Raw genomic sequence first — 19,783 nt, 5'->3', positions numbered from 1 at the left:
TTCTGACTTCTTCTTGACTACATGAATTCCACATTTGTTTGAATGTTGGAGTATCCTTCCAACTGTTGATTCCTGATGCAAAGGAACTCCATGATGTTGGTAGTCTTAGAAGGGCATTAGTCATGATATTTTTTCTGGTGCAATTTCATCTATTGCTTGAATTTCGTCTCTATTTCTAGATATATCTATAAATAAGGATGCCACAGTATCATCCTTCGTCATCTTAATAGTTCTTAATTCATTCTTGAGGGTTGTAATTTTACCAATGTTGTTGATTGTGAATAATATGGGTAGAGACTCATACATTTCTTGAAAGGAATCTATGTTGGTGTTGTAGCATCTACAACCACCCTCCAAAATTTTTCCTATGCTTTGATTTTGCAGCCTCCCTTCTAAACCACAACAGCTCATCTTGCACTGATCCAAATACTTATGCTTCAACTGAGCTTTTCATCTTGGCTTGTGTTTGCTCACTTATCGATTTTCTAACCCACAAGTAGATCTTGATTTGGTCCTTTGACATTTCTAGTCTTGCCTTAGAGAAATGTACAATCCTTAATAGCAATTGGCCTTGCTCTTGGGAATTGCGCTATCCTGACTGCCAGTGACCCTTGAAATCTGGAAATGTGTAGTATTGAATGAAAGCCATCCTTGAGCTGGGAAATTATGTAGACTTTGGACGAAGCCCAGAGCCACTCAACCCAAAAATTACGTAGAAGCCACTGTGCTCAGAAATTACTCAATGCATGAGCGTGAGAGTTGCTCGGTTCTTCCCAAAACTGCGCAATATTTTCAAACAATGCATGGTCATTTTTCCAAAAAAAAAAAGAAAAAAGAAAAATCATCGTTAAAAAATAGGGATATATTTTTAGCAACCCGAAGGAGGCACTTGAGTTATTTCGGAAACTTCCGCCAAGTGTCGCTTTTTCCTTGATTTTAGGCATGTGCATCATAAGCCCAATTTGACCAAATATATTTAATTGATGGTGCTAGATCTCATTTACACACTCAATATTATAGATCTAGAATTCCTGAGGATATCAAGGAACCTTCGGTGTGATCATCATCGCTTTTCCGAGCGAGTTTTTCCTTTCTAGTATTTTACCACTTTTTCTGTCGCTTTTGTTGTTTATCTTGTGAGAGTGTTGTTGCACTTGTTTCTTTGAATGACTGCTGGAATTTTAACTTTTTTTAGCCTGTATAAGTGTTATTTCAAGTTTTATATTACCTTTCCCAAGTGTCAGATGAGTTACCCTTTTTTCCACCAACGGTCGTCATTGCGGTGAATCTCTTTACATGCTTCATTTTCCCCAGTTTAATTGATTCCTACACTTGTTTCAATTGTATGCATCAACACTTAGTCAGATCTACACATGGCATCAGACCATCCTTCATATCGGCTTTATTTTCACACTCCCCTTGGGAAGATCTGGGTCCCCTTGCCCAAATATCACACTTCATTGCATGCACTGCGCAATCTAGGAGCTCAAGACCTCTACCTTGGCTTCTGGAATTGCACAAAGCCTATCCTGTCTGGGCTCCAACTGTGCACTGTGCAATTCCAAGAGCTAGCCTCTCAACTTAGCCACTGACACTACGCAATATGTAGTCTCTCCTGGCCTTGGCTGAAGACTAAACTATACATTACGCAGTTCAAGTCATCAAGCTCCCCAACTGACTATTAGGATTGCGCAACGTTCCCACAGTCAGTCAGTGACGTCTGTCAGCTAGAATTGTGCAAGATTTACCATCATGAGCCTGTCTTGTTGCTTGATCTTGTCTTGAATTTGGTTTGGTTTTTAATTTAACATTCTCTTGCCATGAGTGTCCTTTATGTCTCACAAGTACGACATTTTTTTAGCATTTGTCTCGCATTTACAGTTAACATGGCATCCAAGAGTGCTGCATCGAAGGAAACTATCAAGAGAAGTACTAGGGAAGAAATTGAGCAAATATCACTTGATCTATCAGTTTATGCAGGTACTCAGTTGTTCATCAAGAAGGGTTCAACACTGACATGGCAGAAAATAAAAGATACTTTTGCATAGAAATTCAAGGAAGACTTAGAGGAGCGATAGGTTTATCTTAGCATTCATGATTATACAGGGTTGCATGCAGGTACACCATCTTCCCATGTGCAGAAATCATCAACTAGATTGTATCACACACAGATGAACAAGCAAGGACATTAAGTAGTGCCAGCAGATAGATCTTGCCACCTTCAAGGTAGAGGACTTTCAACAGATGTATCATTTACTTGAGCTGGTGAAGCACATGGACTCATTTTTCTATGCCATCCACAACTTTGTGAACATTAGAAATATTGCCAAGTGCTAGGTGAAAGAGCCATCGAAGTTTAGACAGGAAACAACTCATGTTTACAAGACAAAGTCCCTCAAGAAGGCTTATCAATTCTTGATCACCTTTGCTTGCAGAATATATGGTCAAGAGAACACATAAACCTTTCTTGAAGGGTGGTTAGTCATACTAGAATAGTTGGTGAGTGATGGGAAGCCATTCAACTGGTCATATTTGTTAGCTCATAAATTGAAGATCCATATGACTAATTCTCAGAATCCACCCAAGAATGAGAAAGCAATATTTTACATGTCTTCATACTTACTTGATGCAATCTATTCTCAACAATAGTTCCATGGCATGAGTTGGACATGGACACCAAAAGATATTGTCATCAACATCTATTATAATTTTCTTTCTAACTAAAGCTATCGAGGAGTGATGGAAAAGCTAACTACCCATTTTATCATCCTATTGTACAAGCTTATCTTTGAGCATGATCCACCTTGCGTGTCCCGAGAAGCAATGGAGGCAATAGTAAACATTACAGATTGGTATGCATCACCAGGTGACACCTTCATCAGAGTGTTTGGTGGAGAGAAACATCTAAATGTTCTACCAAGGTATGCCACTGACAAGCTGATCATGCAAGAGATTTCATATCACCTCTCCACAAGGTTGTCAACATAAATTCATAGGAAGAAGAAATTGTCATGGCCCACTCTTCCTTTGCGTATTGGATTATACGAGATTAAGAGATTGAAATATGTAAATACCAAGGCTAAGGAGATAGTGAAATTCGATTTCGACACCAAAGACTTTAATCTGTATGATCCCCATGGTATTTTCAAGGACCACTATGTGAGGGTGTATTTTCCATGGATCCACGGGACATTTCAGTAGCCAAAAGACGACCCTTGGAGATACTTCTATAATGCCTCCAAACTCAATAAGTCAGTCAGCTTAGTAGGAACTTGGAAGGATTCTCTACAGATAGCAGTAGCTCCAGAAGAAACAACAACAACAACAATAGGCTGCAATCTAGTACAGGACAAGGGAAAGAGGAAGATTATTGAGAACCTAAAGGTAGAGAAAAGCTGCAAGATGAGGGCATATCCTATCATGGAGAAAGTAGCTTTGGTAGTGGAAGCAAAGAGGGGGCTGTGGATAAAGAGAGTAGAGAGAAGGAAGAGAGAAAAGAAGAGGTTGCAAGAAGAAGAACTGAAGCTGCAAAAGATGGAGAAGAATTTGAAGGAAGAATAGGAGTTGAGGAGGAGAGAAAGAGAAGAGAAGAAGAAGAGGGAAGAGGAATAAAGGCAAGGCATGATTAGATAACAAATAGTGCTCATATAGGTTGATGAGTCGAAACAGTCAGCAACTGAGGAAGATGGTGAACAGATGTAGGATCAGGAGCTTGCTCAACATATTGAGCAACTGATAAAAGTGACATACATGGAGTTGGAGTAGGAGCCACAAAGTGAAGATACTAACCTAATGGCAAGAGAACCAGATGTCATCTCTCAATATCCTCCACCTCCAGTGTTAGAACCAGTCTCGGGCGGAGTAAGGAGAAGTTGTTCTCCTTCAGGATGATCTGATCATGGATGTGGACAATCTATCATTTGATGAGTTGTAGAGGAATATTGTACAGGAATGGTGGAAGAACTTTCTGGATGATCACACATCACCTGCATTCATCAAGGAAAGGGTGACAGTGTCAGAAAGTAGGCAGCATCCAACCACCCTTTCCAAAGCTAGCATAGCCTATGAAAAAGAAATAAGATCAAATTTAAGTACTCGATGATCGAGAATGAACAACTGGAAAAGAATTTGCAGGCTTCCAGGCAAGAGGTAGAACAAATATGAGCATCAATGTGGAATGTAGTTTCTGCATTGGGGGAGATGAGGAAAGAAATACTCTCTAAAGTATCAACACTTGAGAGTACCATGCGGAAGCTCTATGACGTATTTTTCATCGTGAATAAAGAATTTGTCTGTGTTCATGGCCTATAGCAGTGGAGAAAAGAGTTTGTTCAAACTCTCAAGAACATACATGTTATCATTGCCCATGTACAAGAGTGGACAATGTTGTAAAAAGTAACTATGTTCGGTCTTCAATAATGTGCATGAGTCATTATGTAATGTACCTGTAAAAAGAATAAAGAAAATCATTATTATTATTATTATTATTATTGTGACTTATTAAAGCATGGGTTTCATGCTTGGGTCACCATGTGTTAGGTAAAAGTTCCCATTGAGGACTTCTAGGATTTATTCTAAGTCTATATAATTATTGTACATTTAAAGAGACCCTTCTTGGGCTTTTGAATCATGTAACAAGGTTTAGTATTGAGTCATATATGAATTATGGAACCTCCACACCATGTCGGCCTAAGGGAAGATCAAGTTGGCCTAAGACCCTATTCGAGCCCACAATAAGCCTATAAGACGAAGGACATTGAATTAATTTGGAGCATCTTATCAAGTTTTAATTGTCTCTACTACGCAGAAGTGTGAAAATCCTATTGTTGAGAAGAAGTGTGAAGTAGGTAGTTGTGAAAGTCTGTTTTCAGGAAGCCGAAGTGAATGCAAGTTTGGGTTAGTCTAAGGAGTCAAGGAAAATATAATTTTTTGTAGTAGTCTCTCTTTGTTTTGTTCTCTGGATTGGGAGATTGAAATCTTCCAAGTTGGATTGTTGCCAGAAGTTGTTAGCTACTGCAAGTTGCTGCATAGTTGAAGTTGCTGGGAAGAGGCCAATATTCTAGAGGCTGACTGGAGGGAAGGTATGTTTTATGTCTAGGGTAAAGAGTCTCAAAGAATACTATTGAAAGGAAGAATTACTTTAACTGGGTTTTCCCCTCGAGGGGGGTTTTTCCCTGGCATGTTCCTGCATCTTGTGTCCATTGTTTTATGTGTTGCTGCTTTTGGTAATTGCTTGATGAACTAAAGAAACAAGATATAAATAATCATAATAATAAGAAACATCACAATTTATTATCAAGATTAAGAAAATATTTACTGCCTTTTTTATTTTCTAACATGGTATCATAGCTTTGTTGAAGAACGAAGAAAAAGAAGGATCCATTCATATGCACTATCTAACGGAAAGAGTCTATTATATTCAAGGAAGATGTCTAACTCAATCAAGGGTGATAACAAGCTTGAAGGAGCATCTAACTTTAGATCCTGGAAGAAGAGGAAGGTGCTAAATTGGTTAAAGGAAATGTAAAGAATCCTATATAAGAAGCCAGTGATGTTGACAAAGTGAAATTCAGGGATCTATAATTGGTGGCTATGACTTTTATGGTAGAAGGGATCAAAAAAATCTTGTCCCATTCATAGCTAACATCGATCATGCTCAGGAGATGTATGAAGAATTGTCAAATATGTTCACTATTAAGAACATTGGTCAAGTAGTAAGTTTCAAGAATAAGCTGAGGAATACGAAGATGACTAAAGAAGATATTGTGGCAACCTTCTTTGTGAAAATAGCTAGACTCAGGGATGATCTCTTGGCCATCAATGAGATTGTTCTGAACAAAGAATTGGTGATCACTACTATATTAGGATTGTCACCCTCTTGGGGAGGATTCTCTTCAGGTCTCAACAGTTAGAAGGTATCTCCCACCTTTGAAGAATTGTGGACCGCATGTAGTCAAGAAGAATTAAGGATCTCTATGGTTGCCAATCCTGAAGGACTATCAAATGGTTATATTTCTCATCATAAAGGAAAGAGATTGAAGGGACCAAGGAAGAAATTTGACATGTCTAAGATAGAGTGCTATCAATGTCATATGAAAGGTCACTACAAGAATGATTGTACTGAGAATCCAAGGAATAAGAAGTGCAGAAGAGATCAAGCCAAATTTGTTGAAGAAGGAGTCTCAAAGAAATTCAAGCCTGAAGAATCTGACATTAGGAATTTACCCTATTAAGCCATTTTCTTTACATAACTTTCTTTATATGTTTCAAAATTTACAGGATTTTAAAAAGACACTTTTGTATTGCTTTAAGTTTGTAGGTTTCCCTCAAGCCATTGGAGGGAGCTCCCAAAAACTCTCAAAGATAAGTATCTCATGTATTTTAAATTTTGGGTTCATGTACTCATTTAGTTTTGATTATATTAAATACTAATCACCTTTCTCCCTCTGTTGCCTTGGTTAGTAAAAACATTTGCAAGAAAGAGGATCTCTCAAGACAAGGTTAGTCAAGAAATAAAGGTATGCTTTGAATACATTGATTGAAAGTATTACTCATTTGATTATCTATTACTAACTCTGTTATGACTAGATGTATTGAATCTTAGTGATTTTTGTTTGGGTGATTCATCTCTTGATAAATCCACCCACCCCACTCATATACTTGATAGACTATGGAGAACCCTAAACAATTTCTAAAAAACCCTAACTGAAGGGTTTGATAATGTGAATGTATGAAATCCTAAGCTTCTTAGGGTGATTATGAAATGCTAGTTGAAGTTTTATTGATGATATCTTGTTTGGGAATTTGGTGTGATTGGGAAACCCTAACTTGTTAGGATTGAGTGATAAGATCAGAAATCCCAAACCCTTTGAAGTTTTGGAAATATAGGGTTTCCTATGTTTCCACATTGGAAGCCTAGCATATTAGGGTTTGGTGGAATATATGTATTCTACATTGAAATCCTAGATCATTAGGATTTGGTGGAATTTCTAAGAAATACCCTTACATTATCTTAGAAATGGTTTTGTTGGTATGTGTGTGTTTGCCTAATCAAACCTGATTGTGTGTCTAACTCTTATTTGATATTGTTGTGAAGTTGGGTTTGACTAACACATGATCTGAAATGTATTTGCAAGGTGATGAAATCTAAGCATGTATAAATATGTTCTTTTGATTGAAACCCTAGCTTGGTGTAGGTGACATGTATTAATGGTTTTGGACATATGATATGCTTATGTATGGTTATGAATTCATAGATATGTGTTGACCTAGTCATTGATGGTCATGAGTTTTAGGATTTAATGGAAGTCCTTGTCTGAGATTATAGGATGATGACATTTGCAAATCTAGGGTGTTGTAGCTAAACCCTAGTGAAGCTAAAATTGTCTAGTATGTGTGATATAACAATCTGAAATATATTAAGGGATTGTTGGAAATGAAAATCTAGGGTTTAGCAGTTAAATCCTATTAGTGACATTATCTAGTGTGAAAAGTAGCAGTTTGAGATTTTTGTATGTAATGATTGTTGAGATTGTGAAAATGGAATTCTAATGTTTTGGAATTAAAACTTAGTCAAAGTAAAATATCTGGAATATGATGATTTTATATTTGTATAAGTTTGTTGAATTTGTGAAAAATGGAATTCTACGCTTTTGGAGTTGAACCTTAGTTGAAGTAGAAATATCTCATGAATGTTGATTTGATATTTGTTGAAATTTGGTTGATATTGATGATTGAATGGAAATATAGGGTTTGCAACTAATCCTAGTAGTAGTTGGCCATGTTAGCAACTAAATGATGGTTGATTGAAAATCTAGGGGTTTGGAACTAACCCTAGTGGAAGCTAGTCAAGTTAATGACTAAGCTATGATTGACTTTGATTGATTTGTTTGTATAAAATCTAGGATTTATATGAATCCCTAGTGAGAAGTATAACATATGTATTTTTGAAAGGTTGTTAGATACCTTGTAAAGCTATATCTGTGTAAATTGTTTGTAGGTTTTTCTATATGTTGTAGTAAGGTATGCCATACCTTTAGAAGACACATTGAAACCCTAGATGGAATGAATGTTGTTATGAAGTAGTCTAGGGTGTATAACTAAGTCCCTAGAAAGATGTTGAAGAGTAGATGTCTCTTGCTTGTAAGTCTAGGTATCTGATATGAATAAAGTTGAATTGTTTTAGTGTTTTTGATATGGCTAACATCATGCTTCTATAGTTTTGGTTGTACTTTCCATTAAAGTTGTGCATGTACACAATCTTCAACTTGGTGAAGATGTTCATTGGTGTGATAAGCATGATGGGGATAACAATAAATCTAATGAAATGGTTGGAAGCCATGAAAAATTCTCAGATGTCAAAAAGAAAGAAGATGATCTCACAGAGGAACTATGATGTTATGTCCCTATAATACTAGTGTATTCCCTTATTATTATTGTCATTGTACCCCTTATTGTTATTGTTATGCCCATGTTGTCCCCATATTTTTATTATTGCACCCCATAGAAGCCCACTATTGTTATTGTTGTGCCCTTACATTATTATTGTTATGTCCACTCTGATTATATTGTGACCCCTTAGACTCCTATATATAGAAAGGAGGTCTCGTCATTTGTATCATCCAAGAATTGTTCATTTGTGTAACATGAAGGAGGTTGCCCCCTCGAAGAGGCTACATTTAAGTCATTGATCTATCTCTTTCTTATATTTAACAATTGGTATAGAAGATATCTCCCTAATATTAAGAGGGAGTCTGGATAAAGAGATGCTTCCTGGTTGAGGGGGAGGGCTTAGCTTGATGTTAATTGAAGAATGAATTTCGGAGGATATGTTGTTACATGAGAAGTAGGAAGGAAAACATATGATTGAGGAATATTCTATCAAATATTCAGTTAATAGTCCTACTATGAAAAGTTGAGAAGAAACATCAAGTTGTGTGTAAGACCCCAAAGGTTTGTATTTGATTATGTACATGTGAAAGTATATTATTAATTTGGGTTGTGTTTGTACAGGTGGATCTCTCTAAGGATTTGATAGCATGCTAGTTACCAATCAGTTTGATTAGGAGAGATTGGAAATTCTTAATTTACTGGATCAAGGGGTGTTGAGGCTTTGTGAGTGAAGCATTGCCTCGAAGGACATCTGGCCGACACATTGTGTTTATGTCTAGAAGTTGGAAAGGTGGTGTTGATCAAAGAGCTTTGTTTTGGATACACACCTAGATTTTTGGGTTGATGGTTAGCAATTAAGCTTGATGGTACCTAGAGGGGGTGAAATCTTGAGTCCATATTAGTCCCACCTAGATAGATTTCCCTAGTCAGGAATCTAATCCATGGCATTGTGGTGCCTAAATTGTTGAGTGACCATTTGGATAGATTGCCCTGGTCAGGAATCTATTCCATGGAATTGCGGTGCCTAAAGCTCTTCATGGTTCATATAGTTTGACATCTTCCAATGTATATGTACATTATGAATACCTCCCCATTTAAGAGGGAGTGCTCGAAAAAATAACTATTTTTGATCTTCAATAATGTACTTGAGTCATTATGTAATGTACTTGTCAAAAGAGTAAAGAAAATAATTATTATTATTATTATTGTGATTTATTAAAGCACGGGTTTCATGCTTGGGCCACCATGTTTTAGGTCAAAGTCCCCATTGAGGACTTCCAAGATTTATTCAGAGTCTCTAGAATTATTGTACTTTTAAAAGGAACCTTCCTAGGCTTTTGAATCATGTAAAAAGGTTTAGTATTAATTCAAATATGAATTATGGAACCTACACACCATGTCGCCCTAAGGGAAGATCAAGTCGTCCTAAGACCCTATTCGACCCCACAAGAATCCTATAAAAGGAAGAAAATCAAATTCATGTGGAGCATCACTTCTCATCACGTTCGAATTCTCTCTACTGGGCAGAAGTGCAAAAAACTTGTTGTTGGGCAGAAGTGTGAAGTAGGTAGCTGGGAAAGTCTGTTGCTAGGAAGCCGAGGTGAATGCGAGTTTGGGTGAGTCTAAGGAGTCAAGGAAAACGAAAATTTTTATGATGGTCTCTCTCTATTTTTTTCTCTGTATTGGGAGATCGAAGTCTTCCAATTTGGACTACTGCCAAAAGTTGTTAGCTACTACAAGTTGTTGCATAGTCAAAGTTGTTGGGAACATGTCAATATTCTGGAGGCTGACTTGATGTGGAGGGAAGTTCTAGTCAAGGTCTAGGGTGGAGAGTCTCAAAGAATACTATTGAAAGGAATAATTACTTTGATTGGGCTTTCCTCTTGAGGGGTGCTTTTCCCTGGCATGTGCCTACATCTTGTGTCCATTGTTTTATGTGCTATTTCTTTTGATAATTTATTTATGAACTAGAGAAAGAAGATATAAAGAATCGTAATAATAAGAAACATCACAAGTAATTATCAATATCAAGAAAATATTTACTACATTTTTGAATCCAATACAAAGGGGCCTCTCTCGACTTAGCAAAGAATATGAAGCCATATGCGAAGCTGGAGAAAGGAAAAGGTCCAAATGTTGATCCAAAACTATGAGTAGCTTGCCCCATTCATCAGTGACGTACAAGCCTCATATGCATAGTTTCACAACAGTTTGGATGTAATGGTGAGAATTCATAAGATCCCATCAATTGGTTCCCTCACTGACTCTAAACCCAAGAACCAAGTTTGGCTAGAGATCGATGAGTACATGGAGAAGCTAAGGTGAGATGCAACTAGGGAAGACTTGGAGCTAAGCGCACATAACATTCAGAAGTGCATCGGTAATCCTGTCATGGTCAACACCATGTTACACATGCTTCAAAACGAGTTCAATATAGGTTCCAATACCATATACTCGGATGCCATGGAGGAGACCATCCACTTTCAAAAAACACCATCAAATGGTTTAGGGACACCATCACACAATACCAAACTTGGCATCAATATGTGACTGAGAAGCACAAAGTGGAGGCTTCTGAGTTGGTCTTTCCCAAAGATTCATAATCATAGCGTTTTGTCTTGTCAGGTTGTATCTAGCCTATTTTTTCTTACATGGGTACATGTGGAAAATGTAATATTATTGTAAATATGTTGTAAGTGAAATTCCAAGTGTCATTAGTGGAATGTGAAAGGTCATCATTTTATGTAATGAGTTACTTGTAAGGCAGTTGAAGAGTTATGAGGGTAGTCAAAGAGTCACAAAGGGGAATGTAAAGGGTCACCCCACCCTATGTTATAAATAAAACTTCATAAATCATAGAACGGGTTTTGGGAGCTAGGATGTTGGCTAGGGTTAAGCTTAGAAAAGTCTTGGGAGTATTGCTAAGAGCCTTGGCTTCTCCATAGCATAGAGTGAGTATACTTGTTTGGAGGAGCAAGTGTTCTTGACTATAATGTTCCATTGCTGGGGCTAGTGGTCATCAATGGTGTATGTATTGTTTTGACATTTTTCTTCATATTTGACCCATTTGATGACAACTTGAGAATCACCAAACACCTATAAATTCTTAATTCTACTTTCATTTTCAAGCAACAATATTCATTTTATTGTTATCATTTATGCATCGTTATTTGACCCCTTTTCCAATGTTGCCCTAAAATTAACAGAATTATTATATTCAAAGAATATAATCCATCCTCGTCAACATAAAACAAGATTCCCTCGTGAATCCCCATTTAGAAAAACCAAGGATATCTCTTATCAATTTTCTCTACATCCAGTTGCCTCACTTATTTTTCTTCCTTATCTTATGGAAAATGACACAAAATGTTGAGCCCATTAGTTTCACACTTTATCAGAGGAATATATTCTTCTTCAAAAATTGAAAGGTTACTAGCCAATGATATCCCCCAAGCCACTATTAATGGAAGATTCTTAAAATCCTTTGTTTCTGGATTCCTTTCCAAATTCCTCAAACCTACTTCAATTGAATCCCCTAATAAAAAAAATTTCAATCCTCTTAGAACCTCCAATTCTAGCATAATACATGAGCAAATGATCGTCTATATCCTCACCTAGTTTTCAAAGAGCACATCTTCCAATCCCCTCTCAATTCCTCTTCTATAATTTGTCCCAATTTAATACTTTATATTAAGAAACACCACATAAATGAATTTTATTTAAAAGTACATTTCAACTTCCAAAGGTAGTGCCACCACCATTGAATCTCTCTTCTTCATTCTTCTATAGTTAAAAACATATATCCAAGACTAGGTTTGCAAATCCCTAAAGGCCAAAATGACTAGGCTAGCTCATTCAAGCATTTCTAGATTTAAACATGATAAAAATTCATTCCATAAATTCACTTCATTTCCTATGAATATCAATCCATCTATAATAAGCCATTCCTACCTTCATACCAAAACTTGTAAGTGGATCTAAAATTGTGGGAAGGCATGCAAAAACTGTTGGGTTAACACCAAGAGGGGGGTGGATGAATATTAAGCTTAATTTAAAATTTTATGCCAATTTATATTTACTCATTCAAACTTGGCATCCATTATATGAGAGAAACCATTAAAAAACCATAACAACGGCCATGTCAACCAATACAAGCATACACATCATGAACATCAAATAAATGAGACATGAAGGTTTAACGTGGAAACCATTTCGGGAAAAAACTACCAAATATTATTGTTTTTATTGATGTAAAAATGAGAGAATCTACTCTATTACATCAATATGTTTGTGATCCCCCACTCACAGGAAGCACCAACTCAATTTGATTGTTTACTAACACCCACTAGCAAGTAGCACCAGCTCCCTCCTTTTGCAGACACCTGATCAACTTACCAGAAGCACCATCTAAAGCACCAACTTCATGGATTTGTTGCAAGCACCAACTTGTAGCTCCTTAGATTTATGCAAGCACCAACTTGCAAGAGGAACCAACCCCCAATCCTTCTCAGAAACCCACTAGAGTTGGAAGCACCAACTTCCTATATGTAGGCTCCAAACCATACTCAAAAGAAACTAATATTCTCTGTAGATGGAAGCTAATCTTCTTAATATCAACTATGTTCTCCTTAGCCCTTGTCCCACACAACATTCTCTGTCATATGCTCACTCTGCAGCAACCCACTATTCTGCTCAACAATAGTCACACATCGCAGCTCTCTCAACACTCTCTCCATACCATAACATCATACTATTCTTGGCCCTCTTCTCTCAACAACATACATTTAGCACTCAACCCCTTCTATTCCAGAGTCTCTCTCAGCCTCTTTGAAAACAACATAGGATCACTGTGGGTCTCTTTCCTCTGTATAGGCACTCTCAGCCTCTCTCTGCATCACTGGTAAACTTGGCCTCTCCTCAGCAGTGCACACACACCCATAGATCTCTCCACACAATTCACTAGCAACAATGTTACTTCCCCCACTTTGCATAACTCCTCTCCATGGTTGTGTTCCTCTCTTGAATTGTGATCAATGTTGTCTTTGTCAGCCATCATTTCACCATTCACATTGCTTGAGTGTACTCCTACACTTGGCACTCCTTCCTACTATTGTGTATGATACATTTCTATTTTGATCATATTAAACATGGAACATCGGCTTCTGAGCATTTGTTTTTGCTCAGCTACTCAACAGATGTAGTTGCGACATAATCAATTCAAAGAATGGGTCACTATGTGATTCTCCATGCTAAGAATTAAATCAAAGCCAGTCTATACTCGCAGGAGGTTCTTCCATGCTTATTAATTTATCACAAAGCTGGAATGTACTTCAACATGGCTTCCTTGAACTGTGATCAGACCTCCAATCCTTGAGGCTCTATTCTTCATTTAATCTAATGAAGCGTGCGCAAGAGATCAGGGGTAGCTTATTTCAACTCAAGATAGGCCCAACACTCTTCTCTGAAAATCGTGATCGTCATCACCCTTGACTTAGCAATCTTGACAGTCGTTATTTATTCCAGTGACCAACTCTTGTGCACACATTTAATCTTAGTTGATGACTCATTCATCCTTCATACATCTTTGTTCTTCAATCTCAGAGCCCCACATATTGTAACTTTATTAAGGTGCTATGTTCAAGGATATTACAGGATCCTAAAATTCCAAGCCTAGACTTTAGCCCCTTTTTCTTTCTCTCTTATTGTTTTTCCACCATAAGACTAGGTGTTGTGACCGACAACATAGCACTTAGGTTTTAGGCCCTTTAGGATCATATCAAGGACCTAGCTCCTTATGTTCTTGCTCTATTCCCTTGGTTATTTTGGCTCCAAGACCAAATGCCAAAAACATCGAAAGCTCCATGTATCAGAATTTTCTCAAATTGCAATTACAGAGGAATTACAAAATACCCAACCTTTTCTATACTTCCAAGATGATGTCATGCTCTTATCATACAACCCATGTGATACCTCCATAGCACTTAGGTGTTAATCCCTTCAAGGTCCTGTTGGGGGCCTATCTCCTTATGTTCTTGCTCTACGCCCTTGGTTCTTTGGGCTCGATGACCAGATGCCAACAACATCGAAAGCTCCCTAGTATCGGGACTTTCTCAAAATGAAATTACAGAGGAGTTACAAAATATCTGACCTCCGAAATATGCTTTCATGATGACATCATGCTCTTGTCATCAACCCCACATGGAATCTCCTTAGTGGTGACACATGTCACTAGGATTTTACCCATTAGGCCACTCAATAATGTTGAATTTGACTACCATGTGCCCTCCATACAACCTTGTCATGCTAATGTCAGCTACCACGTCAGCTCCTAAGGGCCAATCAACTACTACCATGTGTCTTGTCTGAGCAAAGAGAAAGGCTCTCTCGATCCTTGGTTTTGCAAACAATTTCCTTTGTAAATCCATGCTACCTGCAACCCTCGATGCTTTTAAAATAATTCATTTTGTAAGAAGTTATGAGGTTCCAAGGTTTTGAAACTTTGACCTTCCGATGTGCCAAGCCTTTGACCCTCCAAATTTCCAAAGTTCTGAAATTCAGGGTTTCGATATTCGGCTTGCTTCCAATCTTCTAACCTTTCGACATCCCAAGATTCTAACCCTCCAAGGTCCTGAGACTCTGACCCTCCAAAGTTCTGATGTTCTGAAATTTAAGGTTCTAATATTTGTCTTGCTTCAATGGTTCTAAGGTTTCTAAATTAGGATTTCTTCCCTACTTCCAAAATTCGGCCTACTTCCCTGGTTCTGAGGTTCCAAAATTTAGCTTGCTCCTAAGGACTTCAAGATCCTTACTTTGGCTATCAATAAATTTTGATCCCAAGATCCATTTATGAACTTCGACATACCATTGGAAATATTTTTCAAATAACTTTCTAGTGGAGAAGATCATATGTAGTCCTTTAGCCCATTTTCTACCTGAAACATTGTTGCAAACCCTCTACCATTCTTTGCACCTTGACTCTTCTTCTTATGTCTAAAATCCTGGACTCCATAGCCAACACAATCATATTTTTATGGTTTTTCCAGTAGGCATGCTACTATGATTATTCTCTACATATCACTGTAGCAACCATGGGACTCCCCCTAAGCTTGATACACCAAGAACATAAATTCTAGCATTTACTGCTATCACAGCTAGCCTAGTGGACATCAATGTTGTCATGCCTAACATCATGCTAGCACATACATCCATGCTAGTTTGATTGACATCAATGCCAACACTCTTATTGTCACTAGCAATCTGACAATGCCGACTTTTCCAACACATCTCCCAGCATGATTGTTGTCATCAGTGCCAACACATTTTCTACCACTATCCATCCAGACAATGGCAAATGTCTAACAGAAACCTCTATCACTTAGCAATTTAATCATTTGTGGTAGTAGTAGGTGGCCTCTTCCACTCCTAACCTAAGCATCCTCCCTAATCCAAGTCAGATTCCCCTCACCTAGCTTCCAAGTTAGGACCTTCACGATCAAAGGAAAACCCTTCATAATTTCCTTCCACATCACTAAAACATTATGTCTATATTTTTTGGCCCTCCTTATCCAATCTTCAACTATGTCTAGATAAATATATTTCTAATTCACCACTTGAAACCATAAATATTCACCCAGAACAAGCCTCCAAACACTATTATTCCCAAATATTTTAAGAAAAGGAAATCTTTTCTAAGGACCCATCCTCCCAAGAACTTTGCTATATATAATTTTTCCCATTTTACCCATGGAATCACCTATTTTTCAACTAATCCTCCCCATAAAAACATGAAAATTATCCTTCTAATATTTTCAAGAATCCATTTTTTAATTGATGACATAGACATCCTATTGATGGGAATTTCCTCTATAGTGTATTTACCAAAACATGTATCCTTGCCTGTGATAGAAACTTGTAACTCCAACATGCTAGTTATTTTTCTAGCTTAGCTACAAGTCAATTTAAATATTGTTTCAAATAGCTATATGTTTTTCTATATAATCCTACATATTTCATCCCATATTTCAATTTGACACTCAAACAAGGAGAAATAAATAGAGACAAAAATGTTCCTACCCCTCCAACCTTGAAAAGGAAATTAAATATTTACCTATGCTAACCATCATTCTATTTCATGACAATATAAATCTCAAATGCCATGTATCTTAGATAATTTTGGGATTCAACTATGTTAAGTAAGTCATTCACGTATGACCATTTCCATGAGAGGCAGTCATAACTAACTAATTTCTCATGATTTTGAATAGTTCACTTAGCACTGATTACATTGGGTGATGCTCATAGGGGTGAAGAAGTGGGATGGAAACTAGTGAAATGAATCACATAGCGTCAATCGTCACTTCCAGGGCTTGCACCTAGTAACCAGGACTTCGTGGGAGGTCACCAATCCCAGATCACCTTTGGCTCAAGCGCGCTTAACTATGGAGTTTTCCCCATAATCAAGCCCACTTAGCTTGCTAGCCCATTTGCAAAACCTTAGCAAGTATTGTGCCTCATGAACCATTCAAGTAGAGATCCCTTCATTCTTTTTGAATTTAAGTATGGGGGTTTACACAATGCATTATATTAGATATCATTTTGGGATTCAATTGCGTTAAGTAAGTCATTCACGTATGACCATTTCCATGAGAGGTAGTCATAATTGACTAATTTCTCATGATTTTTGAATAGTTCACTTAGCACTCATTGCATCGGGCGATTCTCATAGGGGTGAAGAAGTGGGATTGAAACTAGTGAAATGAATTGCATAGCATCAATCATCACTTCTGGGGCTTGCATCCGATAATCAGGACTTCCCGGGAGATCACCCATCCCAGATCGCTTCTGGCTCAAGCATGTTTAACTATTGAGTTTTCCCCACAATCAAGCCCACTTAGCTTGCTACCCCATTTGTAAAACCTTGGCAATTATTGTGCCTCATGAACCATTCAAGTAGAGATCCCTTCACTCTTTTTGAATTTAATTATGAGGGTTTACGCAATGCATTATATTAGATACCATTTTGGGATTCAACTGCGTTAAGTAAGTCATTCACGTATGATCATTTCCATGAGAGGTAGTCGTAACTGACTAATTTCTCATTATTTTTGAATAGTTCACTTAGCACTCATTGCATCGGGTGATGCTCACAAGGGTGAAGAAGTGGGAATGAAACTAGTGAAATGAATCACATAGCATCAATCATCACTTCTGGGGCTTGCACCCGGTAACCAGGACTTCTTGGGAGGTCACCCATCCCAAAATGCCTCTAGCTCAAGTGTGCTTAACTATGGAGTTTTCCCCACAATCAAGCCCACTTAGCTTGCTACCCCATTTCCAAAACCTTAGCAAGTATTGTGCCTCATGAACCATTCAATTAGAGATCCCTTCACTCTTTTTGAGTTTAAGTATGGGGGTTTACGCAATGCATTATATTAGATATCTTGCTTAGGTATTGTCTAATACCACTCCAAAATTATAACATATCATATAGAAATAAAAATATGTGAGAGATCTAAATTCGGCTCCATATGAACTCCTTTAAAGGTCCTTGATCTCTTATCCTCCATTAACAAGCTGCTAATCCTCTCAACCACTAGAAGGAACAATATAGGTGACAATGGATATCCTTCCCTAATCCATTTTCCTTATCTAAAAATACCTAAATTAACACCATTGATGAGAACCAAGAAACGGGTCATTTTTACATAAATCATCACCGAGTTAATAAAAGGTACCTCAAATCCCATATGTGTCATCAACAACCTTAGGTAAATCCAGTTTCTCATGTCATAAGTCTTTTATAATTCCAATTTTATTACCACCACATTTAAATTCCTTAATTTAATTGTTTGAGTGTCATCCTAAGAAACCCTAATATCCTCATCAAACCTAAATACTCCCACAAAATTGTCTTGGAAAAAGGTTTTCTCTTCATGTTTACAATTAGGTTTGCTACTATCTTATAAATATGTCTACATAAAGATATTGGATTAAAATCCTCAAAGGAGGATGGAGTATTCAATTTTGTAATAGAAGCCAAAAATGTTGTGTTGAAAGATATTGGCATTTTTCTAGATAACTTCGTATCCTCTACCACTTCAAGCAAATCACTTTCAATAATTCCAGGGATCCCAAAAGGAAAATCCATAGACTAGTCACCAGACTTGGCTTTTATCCTTTGAAAGACTATATATAGTGGATTTGAATTCCTCTAGACAGACCACCTTGATTAATTATATTTTACTTTTAAGCCCTATAAAAGCCTTATGCTAACCCCAAAAATCCCTATTAATCAATAGATATTTAGTATTTACATTTATATTTTTATGTAGGATAGAACCTCTCATGATCGTAGGATTTTGTTGCTTCAAATATGTTATCATGGAATTTTTGCTATAAGTTTTCTTATGGGAGGTTTCAGATGGTGAAACCTGGAGAATATTGAGGAGAAATAATGGGGAACATTTTATTGAAATTTATTATTTCTTTTCATTATATTTTTGGAGATAAGTTCTAAGGAAGTTAGGGTTCCTAAATTCTCTCGAAATCAATTTTAAATAGGTTAGTTCAGAATTTTCACTATAATTTTTTTATTGGGAGGTTTCAAATAGTGAAACTTAGACCATACTTAGGAAAAATCTTATTGAAAATATGGTTCAAATTTTAGATCTTATTTCACTAAAATTTTGGATATATAATCTAATAAAGTTAGGGTTCCTTAATGCTCCTGAAATTAGTTTCAAACATGTCAATTTGGAATTTTTACAATAACTATTTTTTAGGAGGTTTTATATAGTGCAAATTGGAAAATATTAAGAATAAATCTCGAGGAACATTTTGTTAAAATTTCAAATCAGCTTTTTCTATACTTTTCAAAGTTATACTCTATGGAAGTTAAGGTTTGTGAAGGATCCTAAAATCATTTTCAAATAGGTCAGTTTGCTATGTTTTCTATAACTTATTTTCTAGCTCTTTTCATATTGGGAAATTTTTATGGATCCCGATAAACATACAAAAGTATATCAAGGATATATTTCATAATTATATTTGATTAACTTGACATGTCGCATGATATACAAGTTCACTTATGGGAAGAGGCCAAAAATAAAAAAGTTTTGGGAAAGTTTCTATAACTTTCATTTGGGACATAAAATTTTGGTAAAACTCATGGAATTGCAAAGAAGACATATCAAATATTATATACCAAATTTTTAGATTCATAAGGGCTCAAATCTCAAAGATATATCAAGAAAATTTTCAGCCATTTCAATATTCTCCAAATTAAGGTTTTAAAGGTATGTTATTTAGAGGTTTCCTACTTTTGATTGGAATACCCAAAAGTTTTTTGGTGACTAAAAGTTGTGATAAAGAGAATTACTATTATTATTTTCTA

General features: G+C 36.7%; 1 pseudogene; it reads left to right on the top strand.

The window, feature by feature from the left end:
* Positions 1-2,823: 2,823 nt before the first annotated feature.
* LOC149201122 (uncharacterized) overlaps positions 2,824-19,783 on the top strand; it is a 127,510-nt pseudogene continuing 110,550 nt past the window's right edge.

Source organism: Pinus tabuliformis, chromosome 2_1, assembly GCF_031772625.1.
Source record: "Pinus tabuliformis cultivar Carrire ecotype Pingquan chromosome 2_1, CPIR1, whole genome shotgun sequence".
NCBI classification, from domain to species: Eukaryota; Viridiplantae; Streptophyta; class Pinopsida; order Pinales; family Pinaceae; genus Pinus; species Pinus tabuliformis.
This window is presented reverse-complemented; position numbering and strand designations above follow the sequence as displayed.